The sequence below is a fragment of the Mixophyes fleayi genome, chromosome 1 (assembly GCF_038048845.1).
Source record: "Mixophyes fleayi isolate aMixFle1 chromosome 1, aMixFle1.hap1, whole genome shotgun sequence".
Taxonomy (NCBI): Eukaryota; Metazoa; Chordata; class Amphibia; order Anura; family Limnodynastidae; genus Mixophyes; species Mixophyes fleayi.
In genome coordinates this window covers 414,812,843-414,832,110 of record NC_134402.1, presented here as the reverse complement: position 1 = coordinate 414,832,110, position 19,268 = coordinate 414,812,843, and the positions used below count along the sequence as shown (strand labels likewise).

Sequence of the window (19,268 nt, the reverse complement as noted above, 5' to 3'; positions counted from 1 at the left end):
AGCGTGAGGCAATCCGGGTCAGGGGCACAGGTAATCTGGGAGGTCAGCAAGCAGGTTCGGTACACAGAAGATCAAGCACACAGGAAGCAGGAATGAGGAGGACACAAGAATAAGGAGCCAGGAACAGGTAAGTTGCTCTGACACTCACCAAGTGTCAGAGCTATGTTTTTATAGTGTGTCCCATTTGAATTCCCCGCCCTGGGGTAGTAATCACGTGACCGCCCTAGGTAGCGATCACGTGACCGCCAAACCCGGAAGTGCGGCTTCCGGGTCCGACGGAGCGGCGGGGGAACGGGGAGAGGTGAGTATTCGTGACACATGCATCATGGAGAGTGAAGAGGCAGTAACAAACAGATGTCATTAAATAGAAAGAGGCAGCAGTAGATATTTAGAAAAGTAGATACTCAATTATAAAGCGCTACATAATTTGCTGTATATAAATTAATGTTGATGCTGATAGACGAAGGTGGCCTGCACCCATATTACAAAATGTCAAACACTGCACACACACATTACATTTTGAATGTTATAGGACATGCATCATAGACAGTGAAGCTACAGCATCCAGGCAGAGGTCATTGGATGGACAGTGGTATGAATAAATAGAGTTAGACATTTATAAAAGTAAACAGATGAAGGTAGCCTGCACTCATACCAAAAACTTCAAAGACTAGTAGACTATGCACTTCTCGATGGGCAGAGCATTTATTGGTAGCCAAGAGCAGAGCTATAATACCTCGTTTAACTTAAATGCACTGTGCCATAATGCTGCCCTTCTAAATCAAACCAGGAAGCTTGTATATATATTTTGGAGAGGACTGAAGAATGAGTTTCCCAGGGGAAACTTCATACAACCCCAGGGTAAAGGGGACTGCCCGAGACTTAGAGCAGAGGTGGTCCCCAAAACCCATGTATATAAATATTGAATGTATATAAATAATATTTATATGTTCTATTAGTGAAGTGTAAGAAATATGTAAAACTGACAGTTCAGATAGCCAGTAAATGCCCTTCCCACACATGTAAGTATGTATAATACTCAAGTTGATGCAGATTTGGTTGCCCAAAACATGTCTTTAAAATACAATTGAAGGTCCACATTCTAGGAAATTAAGAGGACTGACTTTGGCCCTGGCAAAGAATACATGCAGAGATGGAGAGATGATAGCTGGTGTTTTACGCTAAGTGATGGAGATAGAAAATTGTATAAACTTGATTCATTATTTTGGGAATTGAATGGGAGAAAGCAAATGCAACAATGGCAAAATTACAAAATCTTTCATTACAGAAGGTCGCTGCAGAGCAGGGGATGGCTGGCAAAGTTTAGCCCGAGGAGCAAGACTCAACTCAGCAGCCTATTAGGAACATTTTAAAGGAAAAAATGCAGGTGGCCCAGTGACCCAGTCCAAGATAGCCCACTTTGGGAGTGGCCTGGGGGGTAGATGTCCCCATGCCCCCAGCCCAGCCTGCCCATGCTTCAGACTTTGGGCAGAATTGGTGACAGTTGTAAAGGAATCATTAAAAACATATTTGGGACAGTTGTGAAGAGATCATTAAAAAAATAGACTGGAAAAGAACGTTAATGCTATAAATAGTAGTGTAGGAGCAAAAACAGCTGAAAATGACATTATTTTACATATTTTTCACAATTTTTAATTAAATCTAGATCCAAAACCTTTCACGAAATTTTGGCAAAACCAGTTACAAAACCAAAACACAAACACAGTTTAGAATCAAAAGCGGAACAAAGTAGTCAGTGCATATATTTAATATATGTATCTCATAATATTATATATTTGCGGCAGGAGAGGAAACTAAGGTGGGCAGCAACATTCAGGAACGATCTCCCACACCCTATCCCTTTAGGATGTAAGCTTACACGAGCAGGGTCCTCTTTTCTTGTGTTCTCCTTCTACTATTCCATCACCCTCTGTATCTCTAGGTCTGCTTCGCTAGCCCTCTATTCTCGAGCCCAGGCCTACTTCACATTGGACATTGCCATCAATTCATCAATCTCACTCACTGACCTGTAAAAACTTGATCTGCATTACAAGTTATCTGTTTGTAATTTGTTTAATCAGTATGTATTATCTTGTCTCGACCATGTCCCTCAGCACACTAACAGGGACCTTATCTTCTTTCAAACGGAGAACACTGTTCCAAAACAGCCTGCCCCCCCCCCCCCTCCCCCTTTATCTCTCTCCACTCATAGCCCCTTCTGTTTTTAAAAGAACGCTTATGAGCCCTTTCTACTTGCGGCTGACCTATGACAATGGTTTTCTGGCACAATGCATAACCCGTACAGACCTTTTTCACGGCTTGGCAGACTTCAGGCCAGTAAAACCTGTGCAGAACATTAACCATTGTTCTCCCATCCCCTAAGTGTCCGCCACTCAACTGTGTGTGTGTGCAGCCTTCAACACTAGCAGTACATGAACTCTTGGAACCACCAACTGTTCTACTCTCCTCCCCTTCACATCAGCAATACGAAACATAACATTTTCTTTAACAATATATGTTGGCACACCACCTGCCAACATTAGCCAACTTAAATGCATGTTGTAAATACTCATCACCTCTTTAATCACTTGCAAAGTTCGGCACAAGTAACAGTTCTGGATAATTAGTCCTCTGTCCAGGCTTGCCTAAATGGTGACACTTTTGTGGAAGTGTTGCCATGTCCTCCTGGATAGCATTCCGACACAGCAAGTTCCCACGACTGAGATCCACATGCTGCAAGTACACATGCCGGTCCTTTAAGATATGGGCTTCCGACCAGTGTCTCAGATGCTGGCATGTCCAGTCAGACCCGCTCACAGTGGACTCCTTTCCGATCATGTTTATGCGATTTAGTACACTTGGCTTCAATGTGTCCCAGCTGTCTACACTTCAAACCCCTTCGGTTCCACAACTTCACAGCTGGACCTTGACCAATTGCGGCACCACAAGGCATGCCTGGCTGAACAGTGCTGGGAGTGTCCTGGGGCTGAGCCATAACAAGCTCTTGTTTCAGTGCAGCAATCTCTTGGTATTTCTACTCTATTTGTTGTTTAAAAGCTTCCACGGTCTTTCCTCATTCTCTGCTGCTATCTCTTAAAGAGCTTTCACTCCGCTTTTTACTCCAAACATCTATCGCAATTCACTTTTCAGGGACTCAGAAACAGCTTCTTAGACTTTTATCTTTTCCACACACTTCTGCTTTGCGTCCCACAATTCTTTCTCAAGCTAGGAGATTTCTTTTCTTAAAGTCCTCTCCATGCAATCATATTCTGCCATGCCCACATAATCTTCTATGAAAGCTTGCTCCAACCATTCAAACACTTTCCTGGCCAGGTAACACCAGGCTTGCACGGAGAGCATGAGATTTTTCAACTTCTATTCAACTTCTATTCTGCAAACTACCATGCCATTTTCCAGTTCACCCTGCTGGGAATCAATTTCAGTCCCACCTGTTTGTACACTTTCTCTCTGACATACTTTATTCTTTCTTTTGTTCATCTTGGCTGGAGTAAAGAAAATTTATGCTGGCAGCAATTACTCTTGATCTCTATTGCCGCCTTTTACATACAACTCTACAGACAATTAGCAAACAAAACAGGTGCTTTTGCCTCCCACACAGGTAAACAGCAGACTTCTGTGGACCACGCTCAACTCAGTGAATAACCAACGTGTGGCACTAGAATGCTCAGCAATTTTTAAAACATTTGCTTTCTTTTGTAAAAACAACAGAGGCTGCACAGTTCAAGTAATATTGCTCATATATTTCTCTCCACAGAAAAACATTTTCTTTGTCAGCAAACTAGCAATCTCTCTCCACTGCAACTGACAGTTTTCTAAACAGTTTGGTATGATAGTGGCATTCAATACTTTCCAATCACCACCCTTTTCATCTGGAGGTTGGGTGGACAGCTGTGTGTTGGCTGTCCTTTACAGATCCCAGATGACACCACTTATAACACTTCTGACACCGACACACCGCAGGCTTCAGTCACAGCTTCTTACATCAAATTAAATGTTGCTTTATTGTTGACATCACAACTAAGAGCAATACTTCATCAGGATGACACCAGTAAACAATGTCACACCTCATGGTGACCCTAATGCTAGCTAAACACAGTCTGGCTCTCTACTAACTGACCAGCTCTTTTAGCATCATCCACAAACACAATTGTCCAACTCAGATTTTACGTACACAAGTCTCCTCTGTTTGATCTAATTACCTCATTAGACCATCTCTGTGTAGGCTAGGAGTTTGTCTGTGAACGGAATTAACTCTGTATAGTCATCCCTGTATACTTCCCGGGACCTCGCCTGTCCCAATGCAGGAGAGGTGTGACAAATAAGCCTCTTAACTACAAGAAAATGACAACCACCAACCCACCAAAATGTGCCATTATATGAAAAAACATGACAGTAATTTTTATTTTGAAATCATATTATATTTAGAACTTGCACAACTCCACCAAAGTTTATAATATGACGATTACATTGTGATAATGCAGAACGGTAATTTGTTTCATAATGTTTTAAATATTAATGGCTTTTTTCATCAAATATTTTAAACAATCGTCAAGTTTACGTTAGTCACTTTGATAATGATCTCTTGATGACAACAGTTTTTGTTGGCATACAGAACTTACTGCGTTGCTCCTCCACGACTTGCAAAAGGACCTGTTTCTGTTCCTCGTTTCATGTTATTAAAGCATTGAATTCTTGGATTAGCGCCACACCTCTCTCAGAAAGATCATTTACTACCCTCACAGAGTCTGCAATCTTCTGACTGATTTAGTATGATTCAAGGTTTTGCCATTCCACCGAATCATACTCCAAGAATTCCTAAGACAGACCAAGAATTTTGAACAAACTCAGCGTTGATCTTGTGACAAAGTTATATAAGCCCTTTGTTGCTGGCTGAAGAACTGGTAGAATACGTTTCAGAGGGTTGTCAGATCCATCTGAGTGTTTGATAGCTGCAGCCATAAGGTTTTTTTTTTCTGTTGACACTTGATCATCAAAGAAACTGAAACTGACCAGTATTTCTTAAAGATACCATTGATGGTTGTTAAATGCCTTTTTGGCTACCATTGCAACTTCTTTGTTCAGATCAAGGTTGGAAAAGGCAGAGTCAATCCTTGGAGCTACAGTTGGTGATGAACTCTGGAACCAGTATCTCACATAAATGGCAGTAATGAACAGACAAACTTCCTGCAGATGATGCCAAACTTTGGCACAGTACGATATCCCGCGAGTCTTCCATGACTCGCTGAACCCTGGCTGCTGTGGAATGTACTGGTTTTGTAACAGCCACATCTTGATGGAATAAATGGCCCAAGCCATCAGGCGAACCGGAAGGATAGCTCCAGGAAATATGAAATGTCCTGCACTTGGAGGAATGCCTCCCAAGAAAATTATGGTGAGTTCCAATAGCTCATGGTAATCATCTCTCGGTTGGACTTTCTCGAAATGAGCAACTGCAAACTTAATGATGTCATCTTTCCAGGGAGCAACCACAGCTGATGTCTTTTCATTTTCAATTGCTGTGCTGAATGAAACTTGATCGATTCTAGCGAAAACTACAGAATCTCTGGCGCCAAAAGTTATCGGAAATTAAAAAATAGAAATAAAAAAATAATTACTAAAGATGTCAATTGCAGCAATTCAATAGAGGTAGTTTTAAGCCTCCTCTTTAGATAACAACAAGAAAAAAAGGAAGAATGTGCAAATGACACCTAAATGTAACTAATAATAGTTAAATGACAAAACTAAATTGCTATATGGAACAATTACACATAACTTATATATAAATCCCAATAAAACAACAAGTTCCTAAGCCACATATGGAATACAGTCAAGTCCATAAATATTGGGATATCGATACAATTCTCATATTTTGGGCTCTATACACCACCACAATGGATTTGAAATGAAATGAACAAGATGTGCTTTAACTGCAGACTTTCAGCTTTAATTTGAGGGTATTTACATCCAAATCAGGTGAATGGTGTAGGAATTACACCAGTTTCTATATGTGCCTCACACTTTTTAAGGGACCAAAAGTAATGGGACATTCGACTCAAAACCTATTTCATGGACATGTGTGGGCTATTCCCTCGTTATTTCATCATCAATTAAGCAGGTAAAAGGTCTGGAGTTAATTCTAGGTATGGCATTTGCATTTGGAATCTGTTGCTGTCGATTCTTAATATGAGATCCAAAGAGCTGTTACTATCAGTGAAGCAAGCCATCATTAAGCTGAAAAATCAAAACAAACCCATCAGAGAGATCGCAAAAACATTAGGTGTGGCCAAAACAACTCTTTGGAACATTCTTAAAAAGAAAGAACGCACCGGAGAGCTCAGCATCACCAAAAGACCCAGAAGACCATGGAAAACAACTGTGGTGGATGACAGAAGAATTTTTTCCCTGGTGAAGAAAAACCCCTTCACAACAGTTGGCTAAGTCAGGAACACTCTCCAGGAGGTAGGTGTATATGTGTCAAAGTCAACAATCAAGAGAAGAGGGTTAACCACAAGATGTAAACCATTTGTGAGCCACAAAAACAGGAAGACCAGATTAGAGTTTGGCAAACAACATCTAAAAAACCATTACAGTTCTGGAACAACATCCTATGGACAGATGAGACAAAGATCAACTTGTACCAGAGTGATGGGAATAGAAGAGTATGGAGAAGGAAAGGAACTGCTCATGATCCAAAACATACCACCTCATCAGTAAAGCATGGTGGTGGTAGTGTCATGGCATGGGCATGTTTGGCTGCCAATGGAACTGGTTCCCTTGTATTCATTGATGATGTGACTGCTGACAAAAGCAGCAGGATGAATTCTGAAGTGTTTCGGGCAATATTATCTGCTCATATCCAGTCAAATGCTTCAGAACTCATTGGACGGCGCTTCACAGTGCAGATGGACAATGACCCGAAGCATACTGCAAAAGCAACCAAAGAGTTTTTTAAGGCTAACAAGTGGAATGTTATGCAATGGCCAAGTCACCTGACCTGAATCCGATTGAGCATGATGAAGCCAAAACTGAAGGGAAAATGCCCCAAGAAAAAGCAGGAACTGAAGACATTTGCAGTAGAGGCCTGGCAGAGCATCACCAGAGATGAAACCCAGCGTCTGGTGATGTCTATGCATTCCAGACTTCAGGCTGTAATTGACTGCAAAGGATTTGCAACAAAGTATTAAAAAGTGAAAGTTTGATGTAGGATTGTTTAGTTTGTCCCATTACTTTTGGTCCCTTAAAAAGTGGGAGGCACATATAGAAACCGGTGTAATTCCTACACTGTTCACCTGATTTGGATGTAAATTTCCTCAAATTAAAACTGAAACTCTGCAGTTAAAGCACATCCTGTTTGTTTCATTTCAAATCCATTGTGGTGGTGTATAGAGCCCAAAATATGAGAATTGTGTCGATGTCCCAATATTTATGGATTTGACTGTATATATAATGTTGCAATAGTCATCAGCTCAAAAATCGCATCCTTGATATCATATCAAACAAAAAGTTTGTAATTTATTATAGTATAAATAACTCATTCAATATAGCCAATTTATAGGACAAGGATGTAAAGATAGTCAGCGGCCAATAAATACTCCTCAAAAGTAGAAAGTCTGAAAATATCCAGAAACTCGACTGCAGCCGCCGCCGATAATCCAAATTAAACTGCGCTTATCCGTTTAGAAAATAAAAGTCTTTTTACCACAACAGTGGCTCTTGTGAAATACAGCCGACAATATAAATGAATGCGACCGGACATCGCTTACCCGTCTTGGGGAAAGAGAGGATCACACTTGCCTCTTTACCGCGTCAGAGGCTCTTGATGTACAGACTGAGTTTTTACAATACTTGTTTAGAAAAGTAAAAATAAAAATAAAATATAGAATTACATATACTCAGTAGTAAAAAAATACTGTTTTTTTACTGGTTCAGGGTAGGTGTTATTTTTGGGGAAACACAGTAATAGCAATGAATATCTCCGATATTATCACTCATTGACATGACTGCAGTGCATTAGGTTATTAATGTTCCATTAATAGAAATAGTTATGATGCACCTTCTTAACATAAATTGTGTATTGGCAAAGTCACTACGTCTGATATTGTGGAAAATCGTATAACATCAAACTTTGACGATCTTGTGCAAGTTGAAAATATGCACTGAATAAAAAAATATTTATGATTCGATATCAGTATCTCAAGTGGAACCGAATGATAGATTTGAGAAATGTGATTTTGCTGAGCTGACGTCATCTTGTTACCTGTCACCCATTTTGTTCTTGTACAGCTTAAAAACAGCTTAGATGCAGCTAGTTTGTAGAAGTTATTCATTATTATCTTGTTGTTTAAGAGGAGCTGCATTCATGACCTTGAATATGACAGACAGGAGATAACCACAGTCCCCTTGGGAGAATTCCTGTGAGAATGTAGCAAGGTCTGTGTAATGGAACCATGCACAATGAGTGGTTAAGACGAAAATAAGACAGGGGCGTAGTTTGCTGAAGTACGTGATTTTGTGTAACCAGAGTGCTATAAATATGTGAATTTGTAAACAATAAAGTGGAGCTAATTGCACACACAGAACTTGCAGTGTCTTTTATTCTCTCTGGCTGATGAGCTCATAAACTGGTAAACTGACGCTTACAGGTGAACAGACTGTTTAGATCCAACAGCATTGGAGGTCCGCACCGAGACTGCTGACCTGAACCAAGGAAAGACAACATTGGAGGTTGCCCTGGACACGGGACTCTGACTATAACCCGTGTGAGTATAGTTTTCTACTTGTCAGGCTCCTCTGTTTAGAGCTTCCTCATGTCCATCTAAGGTATCAGGCACGCAGATCTTTAAGTCTCAGATTTATACAGTATTTACTAACTCAATTTGTTTACTGTAATTGTATTAGTAATTAGATTTCTGAAAGATGAGTGAATTTTGAGTGCATGTGTGACACCAACACCATCCCCAGAAATTTATCAAAGAAGTTTAGATGAATTTCGCAGATCTTTGTCCCAGATACTGTCAAAAAGACTATTCTGCATGGACATCCAGTGTAAGGAGTCCACAGAAACAGACATCCAGTATAAGGAGTCCACAGAACGGACATCCAGTATAAGGAGTCCACAGAACCGGACATCCAGTATAAGGAGTCCACAGAACCGGACATCCAGTATAAGGAGTCCACAGAACCGGACATCCACTGTAAGAAGTCCACAGAACCGGACATCCACCTCAAGGAGTTCACAGAAACTAAATTTGAGTCCCTGGCTGGACTCAACAGAATGGGACATCTACTGTTAGAACAACCCACAGAAACTAGATCAGAGTCTCTGTCTGGACTCAACAGAATACTGTCAATATGGGGAATATAGACAGTAAACAGATAGATGACAGCAACTCCCCCATAGACATGATGTGCAAAGATTTTAATAAAAGAGGGGAGTAGAAGGTCTGCAAGTAATTTTTCAAGAAAGCGGGGACAGCCAAAGAATGAATTGATATGTGTTGAGTGGATATGCTAATTGCCTCAGAAGCTGAATGATATAATAAATCAAGTAGGTTGTGTCCTATAAATGTATGTTTGATGCTGCGCAGCTGAAAGAGTAAAATGTGCCCCACTCTTATTCTGTGTAAAAGATTTCAATGTGTTGAGATAAGAAGGGGGGCTATGGGCAGCGGGGAAACTGCAAATCTCTCTCCTCTATCCGTCTAGTGCGAAAGAAATCTTCTAGATGGACACTGTTTTTTGTTATCAGACAATGTTTGTAAAATTGATAAGTTCACGCTGTTTGTCAAAAGTAACTAAAATGTGTCCGAAGTGGTGAGTGGTAATAATATATTGAAGCTGACTTGTAATTAGCTTAATGCTGGGACTTGTAGTTCCACAGCAGTAGGCTGGAAGATATCAATTCATTTTTCTTCCTCTGTATGTGAGTTTTGTCTCTGTCTTACTGCGTGTGAGGAAGATCCGTGTTTGTCTGTCTTTAACATTTTACAAGAGACATGTTTCAAGGTCGGAAAATTTGTATATTTGTAAATGTAATGCCTGCATTGCTTAATTGTAAGCTTTTGAAGAGATGCAAAAGAAGTTTTAAAATCTTTGGTCCGTCACTGCACGAAACTCTGGATAGACAAAACTGTAAATAATGTACAGATAATGTCAGGAGAAAACACTGGCCTCCAGCTGGCTGGGGTCCAATGAGCTGTTTTTGTAGCTGAACAAAAAATGTTGTCTGTGAATTTGAGGAACAATTCACTTTAACTTAAAAGAGAAAGGTGGTAGTGAGCTTTTACATGCAATTATTACAAGCGGTTTTAATTTGTGTGAAAATGGTGCTGATGAATGTTTTCAGAAATCAGAGGGGTTTGTTATGCCCATAAATAAATGCTACGAGATAAAATGCCGTCTTTGAGCGAGACTTGTTTAAGTGAACCTATTTGTACTTTCGACACGGAAATCACAGAATCTGGAAATATGAGTGAATATTTAGTGATTGGTTATGGGATCTAAAAAGGTTTCAGGCATTCAGCCATTTTGAAAGCAACACTGCTCCTCTCATAAATCAGAGTACTCTTGTTAGATACCTCGCATTGTGTCTGCAAATGTTGAGTGATTTGCAGACACAATGCGAGGTATCTAACGAGAGTACTCTGATTTATGAGAAGAGCAGTGTTGCTTTCAAAATGGCTGAATGCCTGAAACCTTTTGAGAACTGGTTGATTGAATGTTTGAAATCCAGAAAGACACATCAGTCATTCAAGGGGGCTGTACTAGGTAATGATGAGAAAGAAGTGGCTTTGAAAACTCGCACTTCCCAGTTTCTGAGATTAGGGACTGCCTTTTGTGGAAATCAAATTTTCATAACATGGAACGCCTTGTCTCACAGTTAAGCTACACAGAGAAACACATAAACAAGTGTCTTATTAGCAGCTGTTTGCTGCACAAAAATGTTCACTGGTTACCTGAAAATGGTGTACTGATACTGACAAGCATGATACATACAGAAACACACACTGATTGGGAAATATGAATTAATGACAGTTACTGTAATCCCTAATGAATAAATATTAATCTCTATGCAAAGTTTTTTTCTCTTCACAGAAGGTCTCCAGCTACAGAGGAAAACCCTTTAGGCAATCCAGATTGAGTTTATCCAACTCCCAGAGTTGAATAGAAGTTTGCAATATACTTTGGTCCACAGCCACAACAAACATAAGTTGAAACTAATGAAGGATTTAAATAACATAGACTCTGCTGAGTAATGACTACTGTGTTTTGGAAAGAGATATTATACTTTATGGGCTATTCGTGTAGCAAATACATGAACTAGGTGGTTATTCTGTATGTCGTAGAAGGTCAGAAAGTATGTTTTTGAAGAGAGAAGGAGAAATGGATTAACATAGTTGAATATGAAATGGTGTTTTGTTTTGTTTTTGTTTTTTTAATCAAATTTTATATTAGATGGTTTAAAAGAAAGTAATGCAATGTAATGTCAAATTATAGTAGATAACAAAAGGTTTTTATTCTTTTCCTCATAATAGTTTTCAGTCAATCAGTGTTGTAAAGACATTCACTGCCCTTATTTACTGGACTATAATCATCATATACTGCAAGTACTTCTTTGTATCATGGGTATGGGAAAGATTGGAATTCAATGTTTGTACATAAATGGAAAAGACTTAATACTTTATGAACTATTATCCGTGCTCCTGCATTAGCACTTCTGGATGATAGTAAGCCATTTACACTCTCTTCTGAGCAGAACCAAATGTTTAACCAATTTTAAGCTGAAGTAACTTCAGCGTCAGCACTGGCTTTGCCAGATTATGACAAGCCTTTCACATTATTTTTTCATGAAGTCAGTGCACATGCACAATGGGTACTGACACAGATACATGGTCACAAACAATGGCCACTTGCATACTACTCTACACAATTAAACCCAATCACATGAGCAGCATCTAATTGTGTTAAAATCAGTAGCAGCAGCTGCTGTAGCGCTTGAAAAGAGTATATATATTGTGCTAGGACACCCAGTTACCTTAATGGTACCGCATGCTAGTACAGAAATTTTAAACCTAGCACAAACAAAACCTTTGACTTACTAAATATGAAGTAGTATTATTTTTGCATGCTTCATAAGATGGGAAGACACGTCAGGGTTCCCCTAGTGGGGGAATCCCAGTTTGAAAAATGGGTTCCTCTAGCGGGAGAATCCCAGTTTGAAAAAGAAGAAAAAAATATACACAAATTTTTCTGAATATGATTGTGTAGAACTAATGAGACAAGAATCTCTAGTTTTATCTGACATTAAAGATACACATCACTCTTTTTGTAGATGGTTCATGCTATTACATAGATGGTCTTCCTCATACAGGACTACTGCAACCTCCTCCTCACTGGCCTCCCCCTTCGATCCGTCCTTAACGCTGCAGCTAGGCTTATTTTCCTCTCTCGCCGCTCCTCTTTTGTCTCCCCCCTCTACTTAGCCCTTCACTGGCTCCCATTCCCCTTCAGAATCCTCTTTAAGCTCCTCAAACTCACCTACAAGGCCCTCGCCAACTCCACTGCGCCCTACATCTCCACCCTCCTCTCTATTCATGCTCCATCCCGCCCTCTCCGTTCTGCCTCTGACCGTCGCCTCTCTTCCCCCCTTATAACCTCCTCCCACGCGCGTATCCAAAACTTCGCCCGCGCTGCCCCCCTCCACTGGAACAAGCTCCCTCCCTCCATCAGAACTTCCCCTAATCTGTCCAGCTTCAAACGGGCCCTAAAAACCCACCTTTTTCTTAAAGCCTTTCTGTCTCCCACTTAACTTCCTACCTTATCTTCTACCTCTGTCCCCCTACTCTCCCTCTCTCCCCTGCGTCTCTCTGTCTGTCCACCCCTCCCCTTAGATTGTACGCTCCTCTGAGCAGGGCCATCTCTCCTCCTGTTTCCACCACTTCTAACTCTGCTTTCCAGCTACTTAGCCCTCCTCCTCGAGGGTCCTCCACCCCACGTCCACTCTCGCTCCCTCCTCTCCCCTGGGGGTCTCCCTGTCTTCCGCGCCCTCCTTCTTGGGCCCCGTCATTTGCGGATCCTCCCTCCCCCTTCCCCGCCCTCTCTATCTGTGCATTGAGCGTACTGAGTTACTGTGTTTACTGTACTGTGCTGTCTCCCATTGTATTGTGATTTTGTTTGTCTCTGTACGGCGCTGCGGATGCCTTGTGGCGCCTTATAAATAAATATTAATAATAATAAATACAGGGTGTGCTGTAACCACACACAGAGAAATGGTGATTCAACAGACTCTACCGAGTCACATGTCAGCACAAGAAGCTGAACTAAAGGCCCTGCCACTTGCATGCATATATGCAAAAGGATAAAGAGTAAACATTTACACTGATTCAAGGTCTGCGTTTGGAAATGCGATTATGATTATGGCCCTATATAGAAAGTAGGGACTTTATGGGTTCAGCAAGCAAACCAGTCAACATGCTGAACATACCAGGGCACTGGTCACTGCATTCCAGCTGCCCTCCAAACTGTCAGTGATGAAGGTGAAGGCACACACAGAGACACTACCCCTGAAGCTAAGGGAAATAGACTGGTAGAGCAGGCCGAATGAGAAGCCACCATAGCCCCAGTACCCCAAGGGGAGTCTAATTACATGGTGACTCCTGACCCCAAGTTTGACTGTACCACACTCCAACTAACTGAGATACATGGTCAAGTGTTCTCTTCCATTCCAGAACCTAGGTTTGATAATATAACCCACAAACTGCAACTAGGGGACTGGGTGGTCGTGAGAAAGCACATCAGGAAGAGTCTTGAACCCAGATACGAGAGTCCTTTCCAGGTCTTATTGACGACTCCCATGGCAGTGGAAGTACAGGGAAATAAGACACCTGGATACACGCATCCCACTGCAAGATCTTCAGACAATGGGAGTCTAAGTAAAATGTATTTTACAAGTTACTTAAAGGTCCAAGAGACACCAGAGAGTGGTGTTCAATGATATTAGCAGAAGGAATATTGATTGCATGTTATTTTCTTTTGCTGTAGGCTGTAGATGTGTACCAGTCTAGAAAGGAAAGCTAGGTCTGGAAGAACCAGACTCACACCAATAGCAATGTAGAGATCATTATACATAATGAGAAAAATTTCAATATGAAAGTTTAACTTAACCGAATAAAGAAAAGAGCAACCCATGACTGTAGGGGTTTACACCCAATACAGAAATGTATTTATGAGTATTGTGGCCCAACAAATTAATACATTTACACAAGACAATAGGTTAATATTGGACTATCTAACAGCTTAGTCTGGAGGGTACTGCCTGACTCTATATACTCAATTTGGAGCCCAAGGTTGCACATTTTTTATTAATGACACAGATGATACAGAGAAAATAATTGATGAACACTTACAAAAAATAAGACATGAAATATACATTTTTAAAGGAGAACATGCTGGAGATCCCTTATCTAGAAGGATAGTTTTCATGGCTGCACCTGGACGATTGGTTCAAGGGTATAGGAGGATGGGTACTTCAAGGACTGCTACTAATCCTTAATATATATATATATATATATATATATATATATAGATAGATATATATATATATATATATATATAGATATATATATATATATATATATATATATATAGTCAAAGTTGAATAATTGGATGAAAGATAGTATATTGATTAATATTGCTTTACTGTGTCATGGCGCAATCGCACAATAAATAACCCACGCATACACTTGCACTTACACATTCACTTGTATATAGTTCATATTTATAATAGTTCCAATCCACAGTTGTTTATGAGCTGATGTTTTTTGATTTATACTTAAATATTATAAGGTTATATGTACATATTAGTGAGATCTTAGGTTCAGGTCACGGGAAACATGTCATGTCTGGTATCATTCTAAGCCCCTATTTATTCGCAGACATCCAGTTCATTCGCCGAAAGGATCGTACATTCCGTATGCTAGTTATGGATGATAGGGAATAAATGGTTAGAATGATATTGTCTGTGTAATGCAAAAAGACCAGTTTAAAATAGTTCTTAGCGGGAAAATTAGTATTAATCCTCTGGAGAGCTGACCCCCACCCTTGGAAAGTTGACCCCCACCCTTGGAGGGTGTCGTTTGAACTGACCTATGGACTGCATTACACTGGACCCTCCTGAAGCCTGAACCTATGGAAACATGCCAAATCATCTGTATTGTTTTCACTGTATATAACATGGGCTCTGGGACCAGCAGGCAGTCACATTGACCACAGACTTCAGGATTATTGACTGTATGCTGGACCAAGCGTATGTATCGGCTGTACTGTACTAATTTATTGAACTGTTATGCTTTTGCTAAATAAATTGCTTGTGCTTTGGAACCACAAAAATCGCATAGACAATGCTTATTGGAAAACAATGTAATTACTTTAATAATTTGTGGGCTCGCAGCTGGAGGTTAAACTACCAGACGATACGCAAAGCCTACGGATTTTGGTTCCTCAACAAAGGGTGGAGTGACGCGTCATATACAGGTAAGAATGCAATGTGTTCAAAACCTGTTTACCATTCTGTGTTGTGAAAACCAAGTGTTCGTTTTTGCATAATATAAGGAGCGCTCACTTGAATCTAGGAACAAGAAAGAGAATTATTTCTTTTACTGTCGTTTTGCAATTAAAATGTCTTGCATTGCATAGCATATGTGTATTTCCTGCATTGCGTATGTGTGCTTCCGGTGTTGTTGCCACGTGTTTAAACAGTCATTTTGATAGTATGCATAGTATAATCACTTGGTAAAGTCTCTGAAAGGATATTACTATTGTTTGGGAAATTTATTTTCTGTGCAGAAAACAAATGTGTATGTGAATTGTATGATTATAAAGAGAAGAGTTTATTTACTGTTGAAAAGAGACAGAGAGGATCCAGGTGCTGTTTGACGAAACGGGGTAAAAAGAGATGACCTGAGAGACAAAGGTTCTGTTTGAAAGGATAACAGTGAGTAAAGAAACCTTTGTGTGTGGCGTTCTGTTCTAAAAGAGAACAGGGGGTGAATAGACGCCACAGAGTATACATGGCAGGTATACTCGAAGCGAAAAAAACAGGTTTTCGTTGTATTCATCATCATCATCATCATCATCATTTATTTATATAGCGCCACTATAGTAATCGCAAAGCTTACCGATAGGTAGTATCTGTAAGCGGTGCGATCAGACCGCATGGTTGATTGTGCAACTGTGATTGTGACTTGGGAGGTGTGGGGGGAAATACGCTGCATCTGCTGATATTCTGATCAATGTCGAGTGCTAACAGTTGTAAAGTACCCATACTGGAAAGACAGGGTATTGCGAACTTGGTACTTTTCTGATCCCAGTTGTTGTGTTAGGTTGTTCCTCGATTGAGTACGCTGACAATTTATTGTTCAGTGATACATAGTCGGGTTGAGCTAAGTGGACATAGCCTGTTGAAATCGTCCAAGGCCAGTTGTGTGTTGCAGAGTGTTGGAAGAATTTGCTGGAGAGATAGGGTATCGTGGAGCTGATATGCCTGTGGCCCGCATTTAGATTTCAGGTTCAACATGGGTGCTAAGGATACGCTAGAGATAGCCAATGATGTGCTGCCTAAGGAAGGGCCGATTGGTTCAGCGAGGTTTATTATGCATAAGAAATATGGTGAGTAAGCAACGGCGTACTGTGACAAATGGGTCAAGATGACCCAGGAGTGTGTGAGACCTTTTCCCACAGATGGTAGTTTTAATTCAGAGGCCCTATGTATTGTTAGTGATAAAATACTGTTGATTAAATCAACAAAAACAAGAATTGAACATGATGACTTGTGGCAACGAGAAGGGAACACGTGGAAAGGCAGCACGTGCACAGTGGAAGTAGACGTGGTGCAAAGCGCGCACACAACGAAAGTAAACGTTGCAAAGCGTGGAGAACTGAGCGCAAGTACCAAAAATTTTAAAAATGTAACTTGTAATATTTATGATGTATTAAGTCATGTTAAAGGTAATATTTCAGAAGAAGAAAATTAACGTACTGTCATTTCACCTCTTGCCCATGCTACAAACATGCAAGAGGCATCACACGGACAAGGAAAAGAAACGGTCCCACCAGCAGGGGCAGCGGCTGAAATTGGTGAGAATAATATAGAAATTAATAAAAGGGGGAACATTCATTGCACTGCAACAGTTGTTCCAGCAAGTAGTCCAGAATGTGGTGATTTGATTGGTTTACATCCTGTCCGCACAATAGCAGTTCACAATGGGAAGGCGGACAAAGATGGTGTAGTTCCCATAAAATATGTAGTAGTGCATTGTCCAAGGACTAAGTCTGAGCTGTTTTCAATTATGTCTGATTTCCCTGATCCTAGAAAAGATTTGGCCAAATGTCAGAAATTTATTAGACATTTAGGTAATGCACATGAGCCTACTAATAAAGATTGGTGAGTGGTATTGAGGGCCTGTCTTCCTCTCGATACTGATATACAAAAGTTCATTAAGGATTGTATGTTGGAGGAGGATGAAAATCAGGAAAATATTAAACATATAATCTCACAGTTGGCCATATATTTTCGCGTGTTAGTGAACTGGAACAAAATTTTCACTTTCAAACAAAAAGGTAGTGAAATTGCAGCTGACTATTTTGCTAGAGCTCTGTCAGCAATGACTAAGTACACAGGGATACCAGATATAAAGGAAAATGTGCAACACAGGGAAGCAGCTGTTACAGTACTAATGGATGGTCTCAGGGAGGATCTAAAGACCAGGGTACAAACCTCTTTGCTTAATTGGAGAGGGCTCACTGTAGATGCAATTAGAGAGTCTGCCGTGGAACATAATAAAAACATATGTAAAAGGGAAAAGGCGCAGAGTGATAGGCTAATGATGGTGAGTATCCAGGCTTTAGAAAGATTACATTCACAACCTCAGACTTATAAAACCCACTATAAGGGACAAAAGAAACAGAAGTCTTTGAAGTGTTTTAACTGTCTTAAGAAGGGACACTTGAGAAAGGATTGTAAAAAAAACAACTAGGGCGAAAGCAAGGACATTAAGACCACCTAAGGATGAATATTAATCTGTGGTAAGTACCATTGTGCAGGGTTAGAGAGAAATTAACCTAAATGTATATGATCTTTTTGCTATTTGTATTATGATGTCTTGTGTTTACTCTCCTGTCGCTGGTTGATGGTAAGGAATGAAAATGTTGGTTTGTCTTTCTTATTTGAAAATAACTTTATCTTGTTCCTCCTTTTCTGTAGATAAGGACAAACAAATAAATATATGCTTTTATATATATATATATATATATATATATATATATATATATATATATATATACTTATATATGTTAATGTCCAATACACATGAAGGATGTAGAGAGAAAATGGAGATTGATTAATTACACCTAAATTTGTCAACTTTATGGAAAGGTGCATCACTACTGTGACTAAAGAGATACTAATCACAATAATATACATTTGTGCATTTGCTTCTGAAACATTACTGTATATCTTAAATAAAGAAGTTTCTTAGTGCACATTTTCATCAAATTGTGAATGTCCATCTACTGCAGGGGTGGGGAATGTCCGGCCAGCGGGCTGTATAAGGCCCACAAAATGAATTGGTGTGGCTCTCTGCCATCCCCCCGCTTCTCTGCCCCAAAATAAATAAAAACTTAAAAACAGAAAAAATAAACTGATCTGACTGACCTCATTCCACCCCTCCCGGTGCACAGAATGTCGGGCGTGATGATGTCACGCCAGATAGTTGCAGTGAGAAGCCGCAGCCCGCAAAGAACATAGAGGAGAAGAGAGCTTGAAGAAAAGAAAACAGAAGAGAATAAGAAAAAGGCAATCGAAAGATAAGTGAAGGAGAGAAAAAAGAGCATGAAAGAGGGAGAGACAAAGGTGAGAAAAAAAGAGCATAAAGCGCACAGCATGAAAGAGGGAAAGACAAAGGGGAGAAAAAATAGCATAAAAGAGAGGAGAAAATAAAGAGCATAATGGGCACAGCAGGAATGGGGGAGACAAAGGGCAGAAAAAAAGCATGAAAGAGGGGAGACAAAGGGGAGAAAAAACAGCGTAAAGGGCACAGCCTGAAAGTGGGGTGCTTGACTGTTGCAGAGCTTGCCATATTCCAGAGCACACATTTATTCAGTGTCTTTGTCAACACAGACGATAAGTCCAATCCAACTTTTATCCACACGTCCCCGATCAACAATCTTTGCTGAATAGTTATTAAAACTTA

At 40.2% G+C, this 19,268-nt stretch overlaps 1 long non-coding RNA gene across 2 annotated transcripts in view; it reads right to left on the bottom strand.

Moving 5' to 3' along the window:
- LOC142109390 (uncharacterized) overlaps positions 1-19,268 on the bottom strand; it is a 38,873-nt gene that overhangs the window by 10,592 nt on the left and 9,013 nt on the right. Inside the window, exon 3 of one of the 2 annotated variants that reach the window (XR_012680363.1) lies at positions 1,153-1,181. The exons of the other annotated variant lie outside the window; for it this stretch is intronic. This is a non-coding gene — a long non-coding RNA (uncharacterized LOC142109390). Of the gene's footprint in view, positions 1-1,152; positions 1,182-19,268 lie in introns of those variants that run through there. 2 annotated transcript variants of the gene reach the window in all.